This window comes from Macrobrachium rosenbergii, chromosome 2, assembly GCF_040412425.1.
Source record: "Macrobrachium rosenbergii isolate ZJJX-2024 chromosome 2, ASM4041242v1, whole genome shotgun sequence".
NCBI lineage: Eukaryota > Metazoa > Arthropoda > Malacostraca > Decapoda > Palaemonidae > Macrobrachium > Macrobrachium rosenbergii.
In genome coordinates, this window is record NC_089742.1 from 92,154,823 (window position 1) to 92,166,920 (window position 12,098).

At 39.3% G+C, this 12,098-nt stretch overlaps 1 protein-coding gene across 1 annotated transcript in view; it reads left to right on the forward strand.

Moving 5' to 3' along the window:
- The window catches only part of hiw (highwire), a 1,788,684-nt gene that overhangs the window by 612,350 nt on the left and 1,164,236 nt on the right, over positions 1-12,098 (forward strand).

Consider the following 12,098-nt stretch of genomic DNA (forward strand, 5'->3'; position numbering starts at 1 on the left):
CTGCGGGTTATACTTTGGGTCAAAATAAAACAAATAGACAAAATTCTTAAATGCCTCACTAAGAAAGCCTAGAAGCTACCAAACCAAACTTCATATGGTACACAAAATAACAGTGCCTCCAATTCAAGATAAATCACCAAAAGTTACTTAAACTCCGAAACCTTGCTGAGAATATCAAAGAATAAATACCACAAATTTTAAACTAAGGATACATTCATACCCATTCACGCACCTTTTTAAACTACCGTTTACAAACCAAAGTCTTTATACAAACCCATTGGAGAAGCGAGCAGGGTGAGGTACGAGGGAGGCCAGATGTGAACAACCTTATATACTAGAAAGAGCGTCAGGAATTTTATTTTCAGTTCCCTTCACATGCTTTATCACGAGCGTGAATTCCTGTATCTGAAGAGCCCAACGTAAAATCCTCTGGTTGGCTCCTTTCATACACTCTATGAAAACCAGCGGGTTATGATCAGTCCAAATCTCTATGGGGAAAGAAAAATTGGTTACATAAGGTTTAAAATGTAAAAGAGTGCAGACCAAAGCAAGGGCTTCTTTCTCTATAGTGGAATACCTCCTTTCAGCTGCCAATAACTTATGGCTGAAGTAAGATATGGGATGAACCTCTCCTTCCTCATTCCTTTGAAAGAGGACAGCACCAATACCTACATCACTGGCATCCACGGCAATAATAAATGGTTTCTGAAAATTTGTGTAAGTCAAAATAGGGTTAAACATTAATACTAATTTAAGCTTATTAAAAGCTTCCTCACATTGAGGAGACCACAAAAATTTCTGCCCTTTTTCGAGCAACTTTGTAAGAGGCTGAGCAAGGTCTGAGAAGTTTCTCACAAATTGGCGATAATAACCTGTCATTCCCAGAACTCTTCTCACCTCTCTGACATTGCACGGCCTCTTTAGATTAATAATGGCCTCGAGATTGGCTTGCTTAGGAGCACCTGACCCAAACCAACCTTGTAACCCATATAACACACCTTGGCTTTCCCGAACTGAGATTTAGCCAGATTTACAACAAGACCAGCTGTTCTAAGAGCCTCAAAAACATTACGCAACTGCACCATATGCGTATGCCAGTCATTACTATAAATTACTAAATCATCTGTGTAAATTTCCGTACCTTCCAGACCACAAATGACCTGATTCATAAGCCTTTGAAAAGTGCATGCGGCATTCTTCATTCCAAAGGGCATTGTTTTACACTCGTAGAGACCAGAGGGAGTAACAAAAGCAGAGATTTCACGAGCTCGATCAGATAAAGGAACCTGCCAATAACCCTTCAATAGATCCAATTTAGTGATATACGTGGCAGACCCTATCTGATCAAGACAATCATCTGTATGAGGCAAAGGAAAAAGAGTCATTTTTAGTGTGAGCATTCACCTTCTGGTAGTCCACACACACAAGGAACTTCCCATCAGGCTTCTTAACGAGAACTATAGGGGAGCCCCATGGGCTGACCAAAGGTTGAATGAGGTCGTGCTCCAACATATACTTAATCTCCTTATTGACTACAGTATATCATTTCCTGTATTAACTTTGCTAATACACTTAGTCTGGCTTAGGGTTGACATTCTGGTCTTTTCTTGTACTAAGTATTAATGTCCATGATGCCAGAAGTGAAAAATTTGCTGTCAAGTCGTCTGATAGTTCTTGACCTAGGCTTGCAGTTTAGTCATTGCTCTGATCTCTATTATAATTTTGATTTCTGTTCCCTCTAGCTTGTGAAGACTGACTACCATTTCTACCTCTACCTTGTGACTGTGATCTATGTCTAGGTCTATTCTTACAATCTCTGGCACTATGTCCTGTTTTCTTATGGTAAGGACAATAAGCTGTTCCATGGCAGTCACTTGCATAATGCTGTCTTTTGGCAGTTGTGACATGTAACTGTTGAAACTCTTCCTTGAGGTGCATTACCTGGATTCTTATTCAGATTTCTAGCTGGTGTCCTAGATCTCCTATTTTGATAAGTCGGATGACTATGTTCCCCTCTCTGTTGTCCTACAGTGGCTAAAGGTCTGTATAAATCATTCCCTTCAGGATTTCTACCTAAAATTTTCCTCACTTCATTTTCAATTCATCTACATCATCCTCTGGCCCCCATTTGTGGTTCGTCTTTGCAATAACTTGTGCTGGTAAAGTTTCCAACAGTAACGATAACCGTAACGTTTTTCCACAATTTTCAACTGATATTACCACTTCACCACCTCCTGTTCTTGATCATGGAGTGTTTGAAAATAACTGACCCCATTCCTTCATATCGTTATATAGCTGTGGACCGCTTTCTAGATGGTTACTTTTGTGTGTTCTCCAACCATGAACTATCTTTACAAGGCTGATAACAGGGTCGCTTTCACCTACTGTGAAATAGGTAAAATCCGCAAATACTTAGAACCTCTGTAAAAACACTTAGAACTGCATATTTTGATAGTTTAAGCACAAAAAAAATTCTAAAAATGCTTATACCAGATTATTTTAATAGTTTTAGCACAAAAAGTGCATTTAGTCATGAAAATTATATGAAAGTACAGTAATTAGTTAATATTTCTCAGTGAAAAATACCGCGAATTGGCGAATTTTCTGCAAATAATGGGTAGATACATTCCACAGAGAAATCCGCGAATACGTGAGTCCGCGAATAGTGAGACGGCGAATAGGGGGTGTTTACTGTAGGTGTAACCATTGTCAACTGGTTTGTTTGGCTTCTTGTACGAACAGGAGTTCTTGCTTTTTTATTTTGTGCTGATCTCTTTCGGGGCATCTACTCATTGATGACAAATATAACTGAATTGTGATTAAGTTATGGCAGTAATACCTCTGAAAAGTAAAGTCAAACCAGGTCTAAAAATAAAAAAAAAAAAAATCATAAACACTTCCACCTTAATTAAAGTTAACAGTCACATAAAATTTTCCATCCCCCCCAATTCTAAACATGTCCCTTAATTGTAATAATTTAAAATAAAAAAAATAAAATAAAATACAGGTTAGTAAATGGAAATGTTGGAAGGATCTTAGTACAGTAATTGATTAGTACTAATTAGTAAAAATAAGGAAAATCGTTGCCAAAAAATTTGTCTATTTAATCTCAAAGTGCAAGTCTTGTGTCTTCAAAAAAGTCAAGCAGAAGTTTTCTTCACATCATGTTAGCTTTAGTAAAAATATAACTCTTATGTGAGTGTATGTGTGAGGATATTCAAGGACTTTTACTTAACTTGTGGGGACTGCTTCTTTTGTCTGGACTGTGGAAATGGACAGTCTTCTTGGCTGCATTACTGGGTTGGAGATGTCAGGAAATGCGTAGCTTTTTGTGTTGCTGGGATCTCTCTCTCGTGCTAAGTGATTCTTCTTCCTCCTTCGGCTGTGTAGTGATGAAGGGAACTTTTCTTGTTGTTTATGTCCTCTTCTTTTTCTATGCTTGATGCCCTGTTATTTCTTCTTCTTCTATGCACTTCACTGATTTAATGTCAATTATGTTCTTCATGACTTCACACTGCACTGATTTTCTCTCTCTCTCTCTCTCTCTCTCACTGAGTGAAACAGTGTATGCTTCTCCTCTGCTGGTTAAGTGAAGGGTACTTTCCTTCTTCTGTATCTGATGCACTAATAATTTTCTTCACGAAAATCAATGATCATGGAACTTCTTTGTGGCTAAATTGTCTTAAATTTCTTAAACTGCCTTTATTTTCAGAGTGGAGGTATTTTGTGTGGAGTGGATGAATCTTTGGTGGAACCCTTACAATTGATTACATTTTGTAACTCTTTATAAGGGCAACACTTTCACTTATCTTGATATCTTATTACAATCTTCACTTGGTCTTGAAGTTAACACTTAGTCTGTAGATTTAGGGATAGCACACACTAATTGCCTCTCTTTGTTGTCGGCTGTCAAGTTGAAGTATCCCTAAGCTGCCACCAAAATTTCTGTTGTAGGGAGGGAATTCTTCCTTGGAAAACTATATCTTTTTCACAGTAGGAACAGCTTGATTAATGTGTGTTATTCTTTGCACTCGCCTTACTGTGCTTAGATGTCAGCTATGTCGTACTGTCTAACTCCCGGTACTGTATTCTCGGGATGTGTACCACTACCCCCACAAATAGCTAAAATCCATGAATACTTGACACCCTTCTAAAAACGCTTATACAGTGCTCCCCCATTTTTATGCAGGATAGGTTCCAGAGCCTACTGCAGAAATGCAAAAATCCCCCCTAAAAATTCTTATAACTGCCAAGTACCTTGTACCCCTTAAACTAAAATGCTTATAACTTTATCTTGACATTTCACTGCTTAATTTGATAGTTCAAACAAAAATATATCTTAAATTATCATACTAAAACAATTTAATATAATTTCAAACAAAAATACACCCCAAACCATCATCCCAAAATACCCAAAGTAACCATTACAGCACTCTCCTAATACTGGTACTCATAAGTAGGCTATATACACCCCTAAAACGCTTATAACTTCTTTTTTAACAGTTCATCGCTAAACTTGGCAGTTCAAACAAAAATATACCTCAAACTATCATCCCAGAACACTAATATTTCAAAATCATGTCGCAAAATTAAGTTTACCAGCCTATAACTGTTACTCTTAAGTATCCCCCTATCATTCAGACATGCATGTTTTCTTTGGCCTACGTAACTTTGTGCATTGTTCTGTGCATTTTGTAATGCAGTTTGCGTACATTTGATGTGCATTGATGTTTTCCTGTGTTACAAGATGATTTTGAAATATTGCTTACTCTACAGGTACATATTTTAGAATAGGGAACCTGTGAATGTCCGTGGTACACCCAATTTGCCACTGAAAAAAAGCTATAGAAAGCGCAACGAAAATAGCTGATCATGTGTTTGATATTTGTAATAAAATCACTGGATGTATACAGTGGCACAAAAAAAATACATAAATAAATAAAACAGGAAAACTACCAACGGTAAGGGGAACCCTGTTGGAAACCTGGGTTTTGGGTGGGGGAAGCAACAGATGGGTATATGCTGCCTGCAACGTACGTAATCCCCAATTTTCTGACCTGCTAGCCTGCATACAAGAGGCTTGCCTACTTAAACATTATTTGTTATTGACAAAGTGACCCACTGCACTACATCCGCTTGTCCCATCGGTCCGACTGGCAGGACTAACATTGCATTCGGACATGTCCTTCGGCACCGGCTACTACCTAACCAAACAGACCAAAACCTAACCCAACCTAGAATAACGTGTCCTGACCTAACCTAACTGGACCCAACCTAACCTGACTTAGGGTGCCGTGCCCTAACCTGGCCGGGAGCTTTGCCCCTCTGGACCCCCCCCCCCCTTCAGTTTTTAGCGCTTGTACTCAGGTAGGTGGACTGGCCTAGGCTATTCCTTAACAGCAGTAGGCCCAAATCATCACATTTCACTATACACTGACCAGCTACTCTGCATCAGCTTGTTACGTTGTTCCAGTCAGCAGGACTAATGGTGCATCCGGACATGTGATTTGTCACATGTCCGGACAGATCAAAATCTAAGCAAACCTAGCATAACGTGTCCTGACCTAACCTAAACCAGCCCATCCTAACCTGACTTAGGGCGCTGTGCCCTGACCTGGCTGGGCGGCTTCGCCCCCCTGGACCCCCCACATTTTTAGCACAAATACTTGGGGAGGTGGATTGGCTTAGGCTACCCCTTAACAGTGGTAGGTTGAAACCATCATAATTCATCATGCAATAACTTAAATGTCAAAGAAAGGGAAATGCACTGCTTACCTTATTCAAAATTGCTGCTGTCCAACCATGAGGGTACCAGTCTCAGCTTCTTTGCAGGTGCTATCAGTCTCATCTTCTTTGAAGCTGCTGGCTGCCAATCAGGTGAATCCAAGAAATGCCCGAAATGGACACGGAACATCTTATAGATATTGCTTCAGGACGCAGTACGTAGAAAAATAACTCATAAAGTGATTTCTGCTTACCATGTCTCAGTAGCACGCTCCGTTTGAGAACTCACCACTGCGACTCTATGGTGTTTGTGTGTACACTTGGGTCATCAGGACTAACGAAATTTACACTGTGGTTCAGTATGTTATGCGCGAAATAATGATCCCGGACGTTGCTGTACGATTTCCAGCAATCAGGTATGATCGTGGTTTCTGGAAGTACGCTGTCCAACAACACTGGGAGCAGAGTTTCAGTGGAGCGGTCCAGAGCCATCTTGAAAAATGCCTCACACGTGTGTCGGTCAGTGCCACCGAACACCCAAGATCCATCTACCTTATGGCCACGGTTGTACTTGCTTTTCCCAAATTTGCCCTGGTCAGTCTCAACAATATGACTAGGACGGCTGATTATCAGCCAGCAGTATTTTGCAACAAATGTCTCTGTAGAAGTTATACCAGTCTACTGTCGTGTGCAACGTTAGCAGTACAACAAAAGATCTCAAAATGTACTGTGGCAATTTCTTAGCGAAACAAAATACAAGTATAATTATTGCCTGCAGAGGCATTTTTGAATTTTCAAAGAACAATCCGTGCCGAACTGACACCTTCTGTCGGCACTTATGATTAACACAGCGCCACATGTATATTGGATGTCCAGTGGTTGGTGGATTCCATCTTGTAAAAAACATTGTTTTCTGACTTTACATGTGGTACACAACCCAGAATAGTCGTCAAACAGTCCTTCTTGGTAAAGCCACTTAGTAAATTCACCAGTATTAGGTAAAAATTCAAGAATGATTGGAATGTACAAATCAGTGAAAGAATTAAATTCGTCAGCGGACGTTACTCTGGGAAATAAAATTCTGTCATGACTCCCCATCTCGGCGGTTACAGAAGGAAAGAAAGGGTGACTGTGGGTCAGGGCACAGGGCTCTGAATGTTACTTTTCGGGTAGATTGCCTCACGCTAAACATCTTTTATTCTATGCAATTATTTGTTTAGATTCATTTTTATTGCACTGTAGGCACGTCCCTTGGATAGACAAGCTACCCTAGGATAGTACTAGTACTGTATAGAGCATCTAAAATGCGTGGGTAGTATAGAACGATGGGACACGTACCTCCAAACAGAATCTAGGTTTGTTATGTCATGCTGGCATTTTCGTGATTACGTACAAATATATTTATGATAAAAAAATTATTTAGTATAGTAAGTTCTTGGTTTACGTTGTTTTGTGGTTAGCCCTCACTATCTCCCATGATTTTGTTAAAAAAATTCTTGTGCTCTCTCTCTCTCTCTCTCTCTCAGTATACATATACTGAGAAAACACAGCAACATATCTTTAACACATTATTTCACTTACAGAATCTATTTATACTGTATTGATCTAATCACCATAAAAATATTTAAAATCCGAATTTCATACATAGGCTCCAGTAGCAATATTTCTGTGACAACGTAATTCTCTGTCTCTCTCTCTCTCTCTCTCTCTCTCTCTTTTAGTTAGCACTCGCACCTATTTTTACAATTTATTATTTCTCTGTATGTCTTCACCTGTACAGTACATAATTTTGAATTGATTGAATTTTAACTTTACCCTGTATGAACATTAAATGCATGTTTTCTTTATTTTTTCAAATTGTGTACCTTCATTATGACTGTGACTTATAAAGCTAGTAACACAAAGAAAATGTCTTCTAGTCCGTGAGTGAAAAAGAAAATGGCATCCCATGAATTAGGGGTAACATTAGTATACGTATGTACCTACTGTAAATGCTCTAATGTGGCCAATACAGTACCTATAACGATACTGTACTGTACTGTTTTTACATCAACCATTTATTTCTTTTTTAAGGGTAATGTATTAAGCTAACTTTTAAATGAATTTACAGTAACTTGAATTTCATTTAAAAGTTAGCTTAATACTGTGGGAGCATGATTAGGGTCATGTTTAGTTTTTAAACTCTAGAAATAAGTATTTATTAGCATTTTTAGTGATCGTACCAAACTTAAGCGAATCCTTGCCTTGTGCGAGGGGTTCTGGAACCTAACCTCATGTAAGTTCAAGGTATTACTATATATATATATATATATATATATATATATATATATATATATATATATATATATATATTTTTGATAGATATTTCTTATATGGAATTCCTTTTAAATTTCTTTGTTTCTTATTCAGTATTATTAGTGTCAGTAACCTAGATGTAGTGATGACACTTGTAGTAACCATAAATCAATATAGAAACAAACTGATACATGCCGAGTTCTCTTAGATATGAACATCAACTTATGTCTACTTGTAAGGTTAGAGAGAGAGAGAGAAAGAGAGAGAGATGCAAAACTGCAGTTTTCATTACCCCAGAAAAGTTTACATTTCACATTTGACTCAAGAGATTTCAAACTTGCAGAGAGAGTGTGGTGGGGGGAGTGTGGTAGTATGCATTTTTTAAATGGTTACTACCGAATGAACAGCAAACATGGTCTAAATGCTATCCGGTCATTTTATTGTGTCTGGGTCTAGTATGGATATGCAGTACTTATTAACAGAGCCTAAGCATCACCCTTTCAGGCCCCAGTATTTGCATAAAAACTGGGCCCCTCTCTCACTCTTCCTCTGCCCTGGGAGCCTTGCACTGTCACCTCCATCCTGGGCATCACACAGTTCAAAAGTGTCCAAACTACAGGCTTAAATTAAATAATAGGAATATATCAAACTCAGCTAGTTTGTATGAATTTATTGCAACAGTAAGTGGAATTACCAAAAATATAGTTGATTATCAGTTATGAAAAATGGAAATAATCATAATAATAAAAATAATAATAATAATAGTTTTGTTATGGGAGCATGGGCATCATTGAGCATCCGTCATCCTTTGATTTTATTTATTCTCCAAAAAGTTGAAATAAATAAGCTGCTGTCACAGGCCCCCCAGACTGCTGGGCCCTAGGAAGGTAGTACCCTTTTCCTCCCATGCTTAGGCCCTGCCTATTAACCCCCAGACACGATCAAATATAATGGTTACAACTGAACAAAAAGTGAGCAAGAACTAAATGCAATACTTAGTCTTGCGTCACAAGTAATTTTGCTTTTTAAGCAATCATATTGTCTGTCAGATTAATAGCTCTCAAGAAGTCAAATGCCTGCCTACCCCTTCCTACCCATCCTGCCAGACCTCCCACCTCCCCCCAAACTCTTTCCTTGGCCTACCACCCCCACAGTAATCCTTTCTGAGCATGTTTATGCCTGTAAGCAGCATTACCTACTCTTCTCTCTGCCTACTTAGCATTGCCAACCATCAGAGCAGATTTTTAATTTTTATGAAATGTTTTTGTATTTCATCATATAAATATTGTGGCACTGGGGATTCTCTGTATAATGTCGAGTTAGAAATAGGGTGAAAACAGATAATGACGGAATGCTGTACTTGGGAATGTATTAGGCACAGTGGTATAGTTAGTTTAATTCTTTTAGAGCCCTTGTTGTACAACAAAGTCATGGTAAGTATAGATTGTACATACAGTGCTGTTGGCAAAGTTAGTGCCATACAGCTGGTTCCAAAGTTCTTACAACTGCACTGGATTATTTTGGGAAGACTGCCCCACACTGTCCTCCAAAGACAGGATCCTAAAAATGTGTCCATTCTGCATGACCTCTGTTTTTATGGGGCAGTCACCGGAACTTACTGAAGGAGGTCCCTCTGGTTGTTTGGGACCTGGATCTCCTCATGTTTTCCAACACCTCAACTGCAGGTTGTGAGTTGACCTGTTAGAGTAGCTGGTCCAAGTAGTAAGGCTGCTTGCATATGAACTTCCTCAAACTACAAGAAGTCTTCTTAGGCCTCCATGCATTCATGAATTTCTTGGCAGTTTGCTGCATAGGGTTCCTTTCTGACAACATTGCTGCCTTAGCCTGCCTGTGGCATAAGGAGGAACAAGGTCAGAAGACTGTCCTCTGGCAATGAAGATCCTCACTAGGGAAGAGTGGCATGACATTACCATTATGCTGTGATTTGTGCCTGGAGCCTGCAGTATTGTAGCAGACTCTCACATCAAGCTGCACCACATTCTTGCCACAGAATGGTCCATTCACCAAGACATTTGTAAAGCCCTTTGGCAGATTTAGGGAATTCCCTTTATTAGGACATTTGCAAAGCCCTGTGGCAGATTTAGGGTACTTTTTTTTTTTTTTTTTTTTTACCTGTTTGGCAAATCGTTGAATGCCATATTCTTTGTCTTTGAAAGAATATGGCCCAAAGATGAAAGAATATGGCCCCTTTGGGTTTGTTCCATATGAACAGGTTTCATCTTCTGAATAATAATAATAATAATAATAATTAATAATAATAATAATAATAATAATAATAATAATAATAATAATAATCAGGACTTTTGAGGAGTGCACCGTTCACTGCTTCACAAGCGGAGAGAGTGTTAACAATGCTCTCCCTTTCCTTGATGTGCTTGTGAAGAAAGAGAGTGATGCCTTCTCCACTGAAGTTTATGCAAAGAAGACTAACCTTGGCCTCATAATAAGTGGTCAGAGCGAATGCCCGAGGAGATACAAGAATAGTGTAATCAACACCTTCATCAGGAGAACCCTTTCCAACAGTAGTACCTGGGCAGCAGCCCATAAGGAAATCGAAAGATAGGCCCAGACACTGGTGAATAATGGCTTCTCCAACAAAGACATCGAACACAGAGTGAAGAAAGCCATAGAAAACTGGTACACTACCAAAGAAGATGGCCTGGAGAAGAAGACCATCAAGCTCTGCTACAGAAACTACATGAGTAGTGAGCACATAGCTGATGAAAGAACCCTGAGGAGAATAATTAATGAAAATGTGAAACAGACTGACAGTAACACAAAATGAAACTTATAATTTACTACAAAACAAAGAAGACATCATCCCTCATAATGAAAAACAGCCCATGTGACTGACCCCCTCTGGCAGAGTAAAGTAGTCTGCCAGTTCCTGTGCCCCATTCAAGGATGCTATGAATCTTACATTGGTATGACTACCATGAAATGTCAAAGAGACTGTCATGCCATGGCCAGGAAGGAGCGATTTTCAGTCATTTTGTGACCCGCCACCAGCAACGTCCCACTCGACAGCAACTGATATCTGCCACTAGAATCATAGACCATGCCAGTGATACCAGGTGCCTTCAAATGCTGGAAGCCCTGCATATACTGAAACATCGTACTTCCCTGAATACGACCCAGGAGCCGTTTCTGCTCCCCACTCAAATAAGATGTATCCCAAATGCAACCCCTGAAGATGCACCTACAGGAGGACAAGCCCCCACAGGCCCGCAGGCACCCCCAACAGAAGAAAGATGCCCCGAAGAAAGAGACAATGTAGGAGGAGAAATGCAAGTAGAAGTACCTGCAGGAAGACAAGCCCCAATTGGAGAAAGAGCACCCCCTACAGGGGAAAGATGCCCTGGCGAAAGGACCATAAGAAGAGAAGCTACCACCATCAGGAGACAGCATCAGCACCAGTGCTGCCTGAACAGAGCTTCTCTGGCCTCTCAGGCGAATCAGCCAATCAGAGGCCAGCATTCTGAACACTAAACCAACCCCATTTTTCATTGGATCCCATAAAATCAACCCTATTTATCAATGGTTCACAAACTCAGCCAACCAGAGGAGCATTCTGAGCAATAATAATAGTAATAATAATAATTAATAATAATAATAAAGCACATATCCCCACAGTAGTTAACCACTCAAAGGATGTGTAATGACGTTTTAAATGATGTTGCTTTAAGCCAGTAATGGTCACAAAAGCTCCCATGCAGATGAGGGGCTTCTAGCCACTGCTGGCATCGCCCCCTCTTCTCAAACCTTCCTTTATATTTCTCCTTATTGAATCACATATCTGGTCTTTGGGCATAGTTAAGGCAATTTGTAACAGGAGTGAAAGGGGCCTGCTATAACAGAATGTCCTTCTAACTACCATAATCTTCTTTTTAATGAGCTCCTTAGTACTAACTTCATGTAACAAACTTTGTAATAGGTTTATGAGATTTGCATATATAAACCAAGTTACTTATAAATTTGTGTTATTTTGGGTTACATTTCACTACTCTTCAATGTCCTTGTATTTTGAGTAAGATTATTTTATTTCATTGCATTTTTTT